Below are 14,058 nucleotides of genomic sequence, written 5' to 3' on the forward strand. Positions count from 1 at the left end.
CCTCCAAGGCTGCCATGAGCACCAACCAAAGTGCACTGGCGGCTAAAGGAGAGAACAAAAAGAAGCGCAAGAAATCCCAAAATCAGCTGAGGAAAAACCGGTACCAGAGGGCAGTCTTCATACTAGGGAAGATAGCCAAAGACCAGGCAGCCGGTACCCCAGTTGATGAGGCTGAAACAAAGCGCCTCAAATCCATCGTAGAGGAATATGAAGGCTACCTGAAAAGGAAGCAATCACAACCTCAAGTAGAGAGCAAACGAGAGAGCACTTCTCAGAAGAGAAATCGCTCCATCACAGAGGTACCCGGAACTCAGCCCAAAAAACCGAGGCGGAGTGAAGGTGAACACAGCAGCACAACAACGGCAAGGCATTTCTGCGATGTAGCCAGGGATAGCTTGCAGGTGGCCATTATAGATGGAAATTCCTCCTCTCCGAGCACAATACAGGAGAGATGGGTGGAGATCGACGTCAGATTGTCGAGTATGGGATGAGCTATGTACTCGACAATCCTGCGGGTCCTCACCCGGAGTTTGACTTCTCTGAGACCCTCAGGGGTTACAGGGTCATCAAGTGCGCGGACCAGGCCTCGCTAGATTTCCTGACGGGTAGTGTTGCTAAAATTAGCAACGCCTTTTGAGGCTTATACCCGCCAGGGACATACCAAAGAGACCTCGTGCTCGCATTTGGTTACCCCCTCTAGAGGAGAAAGGCGAAAAACTCCTGAGCTGCATTAAGCTGCAGAACAAATCTATACCAGGTATAGATGAGTGGCAGCTAATCAAGGAGGAAAAACCTAATAAAGCGAGCAAGCCAATACTAGTGGCCATTTGTGATGAGTCCATTGAGGCTCTGAAGAAGACTGACTACAAAATCAGCTTCGGAATCCGCAAGGCCAGACTAAAAGTTTTCCAAGGCGACAAAGCGGCTGACGAAGACGACACGGAAGAGGTCGACGACGCCAGCCAGTTGCTAAGGAATGTGGACATTGAAGAAACCCGAGATGCCCAATAACATAAGATGCGTACAGATAAACCTGCAGCACTCGAAGAGCGAATCTGACAATCCTCGTGAACGGGAGGGGCATCGACATCAGCCTAGTACAGGAGCCCTGGGTCAATGATGATACCATTAAAGGGCTAAACAGGAGCAACTATAACCTGTTTTACACACGGAACGGAGGTAAACCTAGGGCATGCATTCTTATTAATAAAAGTATAAATGCATTTCTTTGTCCTAATTACAGCACAGCAGATATCACAGTGGTAAAGGTGGAACAAAAGGAAAAGCCCTTCTTCTTGGTCTCGGCCTACTTGGCCCATGACGAAGACTTACCACCGGCCCTGCTCGCCAGCCTAGTAGAGGAGAACAGGAAGGATGATGTCCTAATAGGGTGTGATGCAAACGCAAGGCACACCGTATGGGGTAGCTCCAATATAAACACAAGAGGTGAGTCACTCTTGAAGTATATTTTGAATAGTAATCTAAGTATTTGCAACAAGGGCGATAAGCCAAGATTTATTTTTCCAAGCTCGGATAGGTTTCCGGGGTGGGAGGAAGTGCTTGACCTCACGCTATCAACAGACACAGACAGTCTCGTTGTGGATAACTGGAGGGTATCCGATGAGCCTTCCATGTCGGATCACTCTTGGATACTTTTCAGCATCCGCGAGAAGTACAGTGCGCCACTCACATACCGGAATCCTGGAAGAACGGCATGGAGAAAATTTACCAGTATAGCAAAAAAATGCCTTGAAAAGGGAGGCAACAAGAGTATCAGAAATCCTGAGGAATTAGATTCAGAAGTAGAGAAGTTGGAAAAAATCTTAACCACAACTTTTAATAAATCTACTCCGCTAACAGTTTTGAAAAAGATAAAGATAAAGTCTCTTCCTTGGTGGAACAGGGAACTCAAGAGTTTGAGAACACAACTAAGGAAAACTTTCAATGAGAGCTTTAGAACCAAAATCTGGCAGCCATGAAAGAATACAAAAAAGCAGTCACGAAAGCTAAAAAGGACTCATGGCAATCTTTCTGCACATCGATAGAAAGTTGCAGAGAAGCCGCTAGGCTGAGTGAAATGCTATCCAAAGATCATATTAATACTGCCTACATTAGGGCTGAGGGAAGTGATTGGACCTCCTCGGCAAAAGAGTCTCTGGAGGTACTAATCACAACGCACTTCCCCGGGAGTCAGCAAACACCTTCAACGAGGGTTCAACCAGAACCACCGCTGAACGCAGCTGACTATCGAAGCCAAATAGTAGACAAAAGAAAAATCAAATATGCCATAAATAGTTTTGCACCATTTAAAGCGGCAGGTCCTGACGGGATTATGCCCATAATGCTGCAAAAACTGATAGAACCAATGATTCTAAGGCTTGAAAATATATACAAGGCTAGCATTCAACTATCTTACATCCCAAGAAGTTGGAAAAGGAGTAAAGTTGTGTTCCTTCCAAAACCAGGCAGAAGAACACACGTGAATGCCAAGGATTTTAGACCTATAAGCCTTACCTCCTTTATGCTGAAGGTACTAGAAAGGCTAATAGATCTACACGTAAGAACACTAATGGCGGAGAAGTTATCGAGGTCCCAACATGCGTACATGAAGGGCCGATCAACCGAAACCGCCCTTCACGAGGTGATAAGTGTAATCGAAAAATAACTACACCACAAACAATACACCATGGCTGCATTTCTAGACATAGAGGGCGCCTTCAACAATATAGAAGTAAATGCGATAATTAATTCTCTGGCACATGGTGGCATAGACGACACTGTGTGCAGATGGATACTATCGATGCTTGAGAATAGGAAGATTATAGCTTCAAACGGCGCTGCAACACAAACAAGCTATGTGAGTAGAGGGACGCCTCAAGGGAGGGGGCCCTCTCCGCTTCTATGGGTTGCAGCGCTGAACGAAATACTACTCCAACTAAACGGTGGATGAGTGAAAGCAGTAGCGTATGCAGACGATATAGTGTTGTTGGTTTCAGGTATGTTTCCTTCAACAGTCAGCGAGATAATGGAAAGAGCACTTCGTTGGTTAAACTTATGGGCTAAGAACAATGGTCTAGGAGTTAACCCGAACATAACAGAACTGATGCTATTCACAAGCAGAACCAAAATACCTCAGTTCCAACTTCCGGCACTAAACGGTATAACACTCACTCTATCCCCACAGCTAAATACTTGGGTGTGGAGATTGACACCAAACTGTCAAGAAAATCGTCAACAAGAATTGGGGCCTTAAACCAAGTATAATCATGTGGATGTATACGGCTGTCATAAGACCTATTCTTACATATAGAGCTCTGGTGTGGTGGCCAGCGCTAAACAAACAATACAACATTAGAAAATTAAATGGAATACAAAGAAAGCATGTGCGGGTGTTACAGGTGAAATCAGGTCATGTCCGACTGATGCGCTCAATGTGATCCTGCATCAACTACCAATGGAAATTTTTATTCACAAAACAGCAGCTATTGCGGCGATAAGAATAAAAGAATTGGGAGGTTGGAATCAGCAGAACTAGGAGCACAGTGTAATTCTAAACAAGCTCACCGCTAACAAATCAGACTACATTCTCCCAAAGCTGGATTTCAATAGACATTTCCAGGTGAGGATACCATCTAGACGAGAATGGAGAAGAGGCTCAATAAAAGACAAGCTCCAACTAAACTTGATCTGGGTTCCCGGCCACAGGAACATTTTCGGTAACGAAAAAGCAGACGAGTTGGCAAAGGCAGGAGCTTTCCTCAATGAATCCGAAGCGGAGCTAATACCAAGCCCGCTAGGATCGATAAAAGGAGAGATCAATAGGCAATTCCAACAAATTGCAAACAACAGGTGGAAAAACATTAAAAAATGCGTCATAACTAAACAATTATGGCCAATATATGACAGTAAAAGAACCAATTACTTATTAAATAGGTCAAGAAAAAGTATTTACAGAATAACAGCTACTACAACAGGGCACTGGCCATTTGGGGAACATGCGTCCAAAATGGGTATGCCCTACAGCGACATCTGCCGTGGCTGCGGAGTAACAGGGAACAAGGAAACAATCTTCCACTTTCTCTGCGAATGCCCAGCTCTAGCACAGATCCGCCACAAAACACTCGGATTCCACCAAGCACCAAACCTTGAATGGATTTCCACCAAAAGCATATCGGACATAAGTAGTTTCATCGAAACCTCAAAATGGTTTGAGAGAGAAAGTGAAACGTAATAGCAGATACAAAAGGTTCTACGAATAGTGTATCAAAATGGCACATCAAGTGCTAATTGAGCCCGATAGGGCTGCACTCCTACCTGCCTACCTACCTTGCTACTTCAATCTTCCCTACGAAATTCATTTGTTAATTTAGTGCATAGTTATGGCATTTTAAAAGTTTACGATTAATGGCGTTTTGTGGACGTGGCAGTGGTCCGATAAAGTAATCTACGAACTCGTCCTCACCTTTTTGCTAAAGTAACAAGTTTCATTCCGATATATTTTTCTTAAGTTATCGCTTGCATAGACGGACGGACGGACAAGCCACTCGAAATTCAATTCGTCATGCTGATGATTTATACAGTTGCGAGCATTGAAATGGTATTGCCGTCAATCATTATTCTAGTTACATTCTCTGAAGTGTAACGGTCCTGTTATACACAACAATAAGTGTAAAACACTTACTGTTACTTTTTTAGAGCCAATTATATTGGTATATCTGTTTTTATGAGCGAGCAATAGAATAGTAGGAACGGTGAGCTGATTGCATACAGATTATTTTTACTAAAAAATATTTAATTTTATCAAACAAAAAGTAAGTTTCCTGTCCTTTTATTTATTATTCAATGTAAAAATAAAAACAAATATGTATGACTGTGCACTTTTTAATCTACAAGGGAGTGGAAAAACTTGTAGGGTGTTCAGCCACAATGAGTCCCAATGCATTTATTTATAACAAAAGACGAAAAAAGGGGCGCAAGGCGGATTCTTTCTGAGAAAGTTGTAAGATGTGGAGACTCGGAACGATCTGAACCTGCCCTGCGGTGTTCATACAGCGAGAAGACTTCTAGGTGAACATAATTTATATGTCCGCAGTCCTCGACAGTTATTAAAAAAAAAATCATATAGCACATCGTCTACAATTCGTCAAAGGACACCTGAATTGGTCGATTGAGAAATGGCGCAACATCTTGTGAACCGATGTGTTGAAAGTTGTTCTATACGGCGGTAAAGGGTCCCGTCAGTATATAAGACGCTCTACTAATACAGAGTACGACCCCAGATTCAGCACAAAAACTTTGAAGCATAGCGGTTCGAGTATCATGATTTGGGGCTGCTTTTCTTACAGAGGTGTAGGCCCAATTCACAAGATTACTGACGTAATGGACCGATACACATACGTGGATGTAATGTAAAATATTATAATACCCTTTGCTGAAGAGGACATGCCGCTGAAATGGATATTGTTGTTGAAACACTTCGATTAACCATAAACATGCGCGTACAATTGCAAAATTAACCATCCGCACAAATATTTTCCAAATAATTTCATTCAGAGTATTTTTCCGAAGTAGAGAGTAATTACTTGAATCATAATTGGCAGTAAGCGAACTATTTTGGCAACCAAATATCATCTGATGTTTTTTAAATCAATCGATACTGTTCTTAATGAAAATGAAAGTGTAAATTTTCCAATTGATTTTTTAAATTCACTAGATATCCCGGAATGCAACCACATAATCTTCTATTAAAGAATGTTATTCTCCTGCGTAATTTGAATTTACCTCGATTATGCAATGGTACGTATTCTTGAAGCAACGATATTAACTGGAAAGTTAAAAAGTGAAGTGGTCCTGTTGCCACGTATTCCAATGATACCATCGGATTCTACGATACCCTTCAGGAGGCTACAATTTCCAGTTCGTTCAGCTTTTGGAATGACGATAAGTAAATCGGCGGCTTAGGATAGGAAAATGTTTTTCTTATACTACATAGCTATATGTTACATGTTCACGTGTACGTAAACCTTTGAATCTATTTGTGTTAGCTAAATACGGATTAACTAAAAATATTATGTTCCAATTAGTGCTAAATTAAATTGAAATTATAAGTATTAATAATTCAAAATATTGAATATTATTCTTAAAGATTTAAAACTTTTTGTTTGAAATTTAAATAAAAAATAATAATTTTAAAATTAGTTCATTTGTATTAACTCTTGCCAAATATCAAAAATTTTGTTCAGTCGTATTAAAAGTCATTTCCTTTCAAATTTCAATCCTCTAGATTCTTGTACCAGCTTTAAAGTTTCCGTTTAAAAAAGCATGGTGGTCTTAATGACTGATGTGCTCCTACTGTTCTCCGTGAAGAGTTTATAACAATGTAATATAATAACAAGTAAGGAAGGGCTAAGTTCGGGTGCCACCGAACATTTTATACTCTCGCATGATAAAGTGATAATCGAGATTTCATTATCCGGCATTTACATACATATTTTTCAAATACCTACCTTATTTGTGTAAAGTTTTATTCCGCTATCATCATTGGTTCCTAATGTATATACTCGTATTATACAGAGAAGGCATCAGATGGAATTCAAAATAGCTTTATATTGGAAGAAGGCGTGGTTGTGAACCGATTTCACCCATATTTCGTATATGTCATCAGCGTGTTAAGAAAATATTATATACCGAATTTCATTGAAATCGGTACAGTAGTTCCTGAGATATGGTTTTTGGTCCATAAGTGGGCGACGGCACGCCCATTTTCAATTTTAAAAAAAGACTGGGTGCAGCTTCCTTCTGCAATTTCTTCCGTAAAATTTAGTGTTTCTGACGTTTTTTGTTAGTCGGTTAATGCACTTTTAGTGATTTTCAACATAACCTTTGTATGGGAGGTGGGCGGGGTTATTATCCGATTTCTTCCATTTTTGAACTGTGTACGGAAATGCCTGAAGGAAAGGACTCTGTAGAGTTTGGTTGACATAGCTATAGTAGTTTCCGAGATATGTACAAAAAACTTAGTAGGGAGCGGTGCCACGCCCACTTTTCCAAAAAAATTTCGTCAAAATATGCCCCTCCCTAATGCGATCCTGTGTGTCAAATTTCACTTTAATATCTTTATTTATGGCTTAGTTATGACACTTTATAGGTTTTCGGTTTCCGCCATTTTGTGGGCGTGGGAGTGGGCCGATTTTTCCCATCTTCGAACTTAACCTTCTTATGGAGCCAAGAAATACGTGTACCAAGTTTCATCGTGATATCTCAATTTTTACTCAAGTTACAGCTTGCACGGACGCACGGACGGACGGACGGACGGCAGACGGACAGACAGACATCTGGATTTCAACTCTACTCGTCACCCTGATCAATTTGGTATATATAACCCTGTATCGGACTCTTTTAGTTTTAGGACTTACAAACAACCGTTATGTGAACAAAACTATAATACTCTCCTTAGCAACTTTGTTGCGAGAGTATAAAAAGTTTGTGTCACGTTTGTCCGCGATAGACTCCTAAACTACTGAACCGATTTTAGTAAAATTTAGCACACTGTGTCCAGTTCGAACCAATTTAGAAGAGAGATAGTAAAAACAATTTAAGAATATAGTGAAAGCTCTATTAAATGGACGCCCTATTAAGCGGACATCTCAATTAATCATGCACATTACATTGTTGATGTTTATTAAGTACAATCTATTAGCGGATATCTTTATTAACTGGAGACATTGGGAAAGCAGCCTTAAATTCGCTATTTTTTCAATGAAATTTATTTGTATGAACAGATTCAATATTAAATCTCAAGTACAATCCCTTGGATTCTTATACCGATAAAAACGTTTTCGCCTTTATTCGTAAATAAAATATATATCATAGCAACGCGTGGCCGGATCCCCTAGTATACATATCTACATCTCTAACCCCAGGTGAATAAAACTCTTATACTCTGTAGCAAAATGTTTCAAGAGTATAAAAATGCAATGATAATAGTTTGACATAAATATGTATGTACGTACCATTTATGTTCTCATTATGTTAACACCTACGTTGATTGCTTCAATTTGTCGACAAACTTCTGTGTCAAGTTAGGTGACAGGATCACATCAACAAAGAGTCACTATAAGCATTTGGGAAATACAAAGTAATGTTTTGTATGCATTTGTTACAAATACCGCAGGGAACATTTCAGTAAAAAAAACATTAGAAAAAAAATGAAACAACCTGTAAGCATTTCAAGGGATGGTTCGTATGTATCGCAGTGTGCGTCATACATTTACACTTGCGGGAAATCATATACAACAAGTAAGGAAGAGCTGAATTTGGGTGTAACCGAACATTTTATGCTTTCACAATTTGTAGAAGCGGGGAAATACCGTCAGGCTTTTAAAAATGTTATACGAGGGCTGCTATATATATTCTGGCCTAGGGGCCTACCACTTAGTGTTGTTGCCAGGTGCAATCTGACATTTCCATTGGAAAGTTTAACATTTTTTAGCATAACATCACTCAGAACGTTTTGTCATTTAATCGTGAATTGTTTTATTTACAGGGAATTAAAAAATTCATCTCGGCCAAAAAATGGAATTAACTCGTGAACATTTTCGTGCGATCATTTTTCACAACTTTCGCCGTGGATTATCACGACAAGAGTGCATCTTTGAACTAAAATCTTTGAATGGCTATGAAGCACCATCCTATTTATAGCAGTGTGAAAAACTGGTACAACGAATTCAATCGTGACCGACGCTCGCTCAAAGACGAATTCCGTGAAGGTCGTCCAAAAACAGCCGTTGTGCCAGAAAACATCGAAGCCGTACGTGAACTGATAATGCAAGACCGTCATGTAACATAGCTTCAGATAGAGGCATGCCTATGCATTTCTCCCACCGTTTGCACAAAAAGCAAAAAGGTTTTTTCTCGTTGGATCCCGCACAATTTGACAATCGCTCAAAAAAAGGCTCGTGTGGATTGGTGTAAAGAAATGCTGAAAAAATACGATCGCAGTGCTTCAAAAGACGTTTATAAGATCGTCACAAGTGACGAATCATGGATCTATGCGTATCAGCCCGAAACAAAACAGCAATCGACAAAAAAAAATAAAAATAAAAATTTAAAAAAAAAAACCATTTTCGTTGATAAATATGCCTATTTACATTATTAGGCCAGAAATATATATAGCAACCTACGTATAAGGTTGTCGAATGCTTTATGAAAAGGTGTTACAGTGAGCGGATTTACTTCAAATATGCGCCGTTTCGTTCGATAATTTGTTTCCATCTAGACGGCAACTTAATAATACCCCCCTCGTGGATGCCCCTTCTCTTATTTGCGATGAGCTCGGACAGCCACTTTTCACAAGCCTCTTTTGAGTTCAACTTTACACCAACAAGGGCGTTCGCCATGGACAGGAACAGGTGGTAATCACTTGGCGCTCCCGTAGCTTCTGACCTGGTGGAACACTACACCCTTCTGGACGTTTCTGGTAGATCGGCTGCTTTAAGAGGTCCAGTTGTTCGCAGTAGATGGTAGAATTAAGCGTATGGCCATATGGGAGCAGCTCATGGTGGATGATTCCTTTCCAATCCCCCCAAACACACAGCAAAACCTTCCTTGTCATCAATCCCGGCTTGGCCACTGTTTGGGACGATTCACCGACCTTCGACCACGACCGTTTTCGCTTGATATTGTCGTATGTGTTCCATTTTTTGTCGCCAGTCACCATTTGCTTCATAAATGGGTCGAGTTCGTTCCGTTTCAGCAGCACATCGCAGGCGTTGATTCGGTCCAGAAGGTTTTTTGCGTCAAATCATGCGGCACCCAAACATCAAGCTTTTTGTGTATCCAGCCCTCTGCAGATGGCTTACAATTTTTTGGTGACTAACTCCCATCTTCTGGGCGTTGTCACGAGATGTCACATGTCGCTCTAACTCGATGTTTTCCATGATTTGATCGGTATTCGTCGTCACAGGTCTTCCGCCGGCTGGCTTATCCATGGTGTCGTTTTCACCCGCTCTGAATCGTCGAAACCATTCCTCCGCAGTTCGAAGTGATAGAATACCATCCCCCAAAACACCTTTAATGACGTTTATCTAGCGAATTTGCCTTTAACGAAGGAAAACTTTAAAATAGTGGGAATTTCGGCGTTAGTGAACTTCATGTTTACACGTCTATAACTGTTGAACACAATATCGAAACTAATCATGCATAGCGTCGTTTTGTAGGTTATGCCAAGACCTTTCAAAGATGTACAGTACGGCCAGGTACGAGCTCTGTAGCGCTTTATACATAGCCGCGAAATTCAAAAGACAAAAAGGCGGAATGGAGATACTTGACAACCTAATATTAAACAGGTAAAGGCCAAGTGCTTATCTAACTAAACATTTTAAATTCTTGCACCTCGGAAGAACCAAAGCCGAGGAAATAATTTCGAATGTTGACAAAGTTTATATCAGGTGGCGCAAAAATAACCTTCCGATGTTTTTTGGAAAATGAAAAACTTTGATTCTGCTTGTGGATTATTTTTATTTGGTCTTGCTGGCCAGTGCAAATCGCCCAAACGGGAGATTAACCGCCCGGGAAATGCATCCTTCAGCATATTGGTTGTGGCACGCAGTGTAGCGTACCATTGTTTATTTACGTGTATTTTGCATGTGTTTACTACACAAATGTCAAAACACAACTGACATTAGAGGTCAATTGCAAAATTTATAGCATCTTCTGATCATCTTCTGACTTTTGCACAACCCTGTATTAAACAAGTAAGGAAGTACTAAGCACGGTTGTAACTTACCAGTTTATACTCTTGCAACATGCAAGAGTCAAAGGTTTGTTAGTTATATGGGGTCTAGGGCAAGTTTTTACCTAATTTTATCAATTTTAGGCACAAAGATGAACCGTTATTAGAACAAGTGAAGAAGGGCTAAGTTCGGGTGTAACCGAAGATTTTATACTCTAGAAGTTCGAAACCCCTTCAATTAGATATATGGGAGCTAGGAGAAGTACTGACCTACATACTACCTACATACCAGATCTAGAATCTTTGCGAATCTCACTTACTGGATCTCACTTGTTGATCCATATTTTCGATAAAAACTTCGAGTTTGGAACTTTGATTCACATATTCGTTTTCTGGGGGCTTCAAAAGCTTTAGATTTAGATTACTTTTGGTCATATGGTGCCAAACATCAGAGACACTGTTCACGTAAAGTTTTATCACAATACATTCAATGGTGCTTTGTTTGCATACTGAAAAGGGAAAGAATCTGATAGAATTTATAGAGAAATACAAGACCTTTAAAACGCATGTAAATTTTTTTGTTTCAGATGATCCGATAACGACTTATAATGTTCCACTTTTTTTCAAGGCGCTTCTGGAGATACACCGTCACAGGCTTATTCAATAATATCTTTCATTGAAATTGTTTTCTAATATACTTCAAAAGTTGTACAATATGTCATTAAATTTAATGAAGTTATATTACTCATTCCGCCGCAAAAAAACACAAATATTCCTTTTTTTGCCTTTAAAACCTTACTCCCCACTTAAAGTTGAAAATTACCACTATTTGAAGTACATAATTTTCGGTTTAAAATAAATTTTACACTTACATTTTGCATCCACTAACACTTTATTAATTCGATTGTACAATTTATTTAACGAAGTATAGTGCAAAAATAAACAAACTGTCAAATAATCAGTGTACTTATATACATATGTACATATAAACACTTAAAATGATATGAATTCTGACATTTAAACATATTTACATTTTTTTATAAAAGTCTTAAAAGCTACGCAATTCGTGTGTATATATGTATGTACATGAGTATGTTATATACCAAAATATTTGTATGCATACTTCTATATCTTTAAGTTCATTTATAAATTAATGTCTGTAATAAAAATAGCGTTCATAGGTCAATCCAATAAATCAACTATACAGTCATCCGTACATCCCCAGTATAATATATATTTTGTATACACATAAATACGTACTTATATCACATCGCGATGTGTAAGCATTTATATTATTACCTTGTTAAAATAATTCACCTTAAGCAGCTTTTCTTTGCTATCATAACTTGCTATCATAACTCACCAGTACACAAGTGACCCCATTCCAGTGAATTTCATCCTCTTTCTAATGTAAGTAATTTTCTTCATAATTTATGCGCATCTTCTGCTTCGTCCTTGCAAGTTTCCATTTGCTTTGTCACATTTGAATTAATTAACTTTGTATCCGAATTAGATTTATGGAAATCAATTGCTTGCTTCTGGTGAGGACAATTTCATTTATGGGTTTATATTATAATTGATTTGTAAAAAGACTTAGCGAAATTAAAGGAAACAAATAAAATGTGTCTTCACCCGATTTTCTGGAATTTAAACATTTTAATTATTCTCACTTAATGGAATGTGAATAACTATTCATGAGTATACTTATGTATATAGATGATTTACTTCCACGATTTTGATACCCGGTAATGAAACTAAACAGCCACAGAGTCGTAATCAATATAGTTGATCACAACGCTTATTTCACACATTCATTCATAACTAACAGTTTATACAGCGAATGTTCAGTTTGCTATAGTAAGTCTGCAAATGCATAATTAACAAAAAAAATTGTCCATCAAAAAATTATGGCTAAAACTTTTATATATTAAAATTTGTTGACTTCGTTTTTATCGCTGATATACTTGTATATTAGTTATATTTATTGTTTCTCTAAAAGTTAAATATTTGGTTGTCAATGAGGCGGATTTTTTACGATATATTTCGTAAATTTTGTTAAGTTATCCTTTGGAAAATTAATTTTCGTTGGTTGTCGAAGGAAAATATGGACATTTTAATTAAGTAGAAAAATTATTTCATGCGATACATTTCACTACAAAAGTACGCTAAATATAGTATGAATTTGTCCTGTTGATAATTTGTTACAATAAGAGTTGTGAATTCGGCTAAAACCAATAGTTGATGGTGTCAAGTTTGTATTAGGAAGTATACATACTATATACCTGCTCTGATTTACTTCAGTAAATATTTTTCTGCACATGAAAAATAGTACAGCAATTTTTAATTTTTGTATCTTTTGTTCAAAAATAGTGATAAGGAGTTACCTCTATTAACATTGAATTTTCCACCACGATAATGTTTTTATATCCATTAAAAGCATCGCGAAATAATCCATTGCTCCATGAAATGTGCTTACCAGGACAAAGACTCACTCTAATCATAAAATGAAATTTGAATGTTTTAAGACAATATAAATTTTAACCAGTTTTGAACCATTACATTTATTACTCATCAATTTTATTTCATAAACTTTAAGTTTGAATAGTGTTAAACAATACTATTTTATAGTACTAATTTTTATCACGATTTTTCAAAAATGAAACTAAAATTAAAGAAGTTGCCTGCGCAGTACAGGTGTGACGCTGACAGATAGTATGTCTATGATAACATATTTATTTGACAGATCACCAACAAATTCCGTCTGAGAGAAATACAATCATGATAAAGAAGGGCAAACGTTTTTTGTTCATATATCCTTAAAAATACAATAACAATTATATTTTCCTATATACATATTTGCAATGGAATTTGAAATGGGCGTTAACGTTTTCTCTACATTCCAGTCAGTTATACTAAATATAAATCAGAATTCTCTTTACAGTTTACAACAAGGGGATGGCTCCTACTTGTGTTATGCGTTGCTAGGCACTTTAATTTATAAATGTTTTGCCGCAAATGGTTATTGCTTTCCACGTTGTGTGTTGTAGCTTCCAGAAGACCTGCGCAAGTGTTTTCACCACCATTTAAGCGGTTTAATAAAGATGCTGCCCTTATGTGAGTATATTGAAAAGATTAAATTATATATATGTACATATGTACGTGTGTGCAATTGAGGAAGTTCTGACTTTAATTTTTCCCCGCTAAGACTTCATATTATGTATCCTGCCATATAATATACCAATAGAGTCTCGATTGACGTAACAGAAAGCAATAGATCTATATTTTAAATAATTAAAAATGGATAACTGCCAGAAGTTAAGTAGAAA

At 38.1% G+C, this 14,058-nt stretch overlaps 1 long non-coding RNA gene across 2 annotated transcripts; it reads right to left on the reverse strand.

The window, feature by feature from the left end:
• Window positions 1-11,808: 11,808 nt before the first annotated feature.
• Window positions 11,809-13,465, reverse strand: LOC120781716. Of its 2 annotated transcripts, XR_005706140.1 has the most exons (4): window positions 13,292-13,465; window positions 13,117-13,225; window positions 12,437-12,595; window positions 11,809-12,372 (listed from the first exon to the last, which is right to left on the reverse strand). It is a non-coding gene; the product is annotated as an uncharacterized LOC120781716 (long non-coding RNA). The 2 variants fall into 2 exon arrangements; XR_005706139.1 differs by having other exon boundaries at window positions 11,809-12,595.
• Window positions 13,466-14,058: the final 593 nt, after the last annotated feature.

The sequence above is a fragment of the Bactrocera tryoni genome, unplaced genomic scaffold (assembly GCF_016617805.1).
Source record: "Bactrocera tryoni isolate S06 unplaced genomic scaffold, CSIRO_BtryS06_freeze2 scaffold_7, whole genome shotgun sequence".
In the NCBI taxonomy this organism is placed as follows: domain Eukaryota; kingdom Metazoa; phylum Arthropoda; class Insecta; order Diptera; family Tephritidae; genus Bactrocera; species Bactrocera tryoni.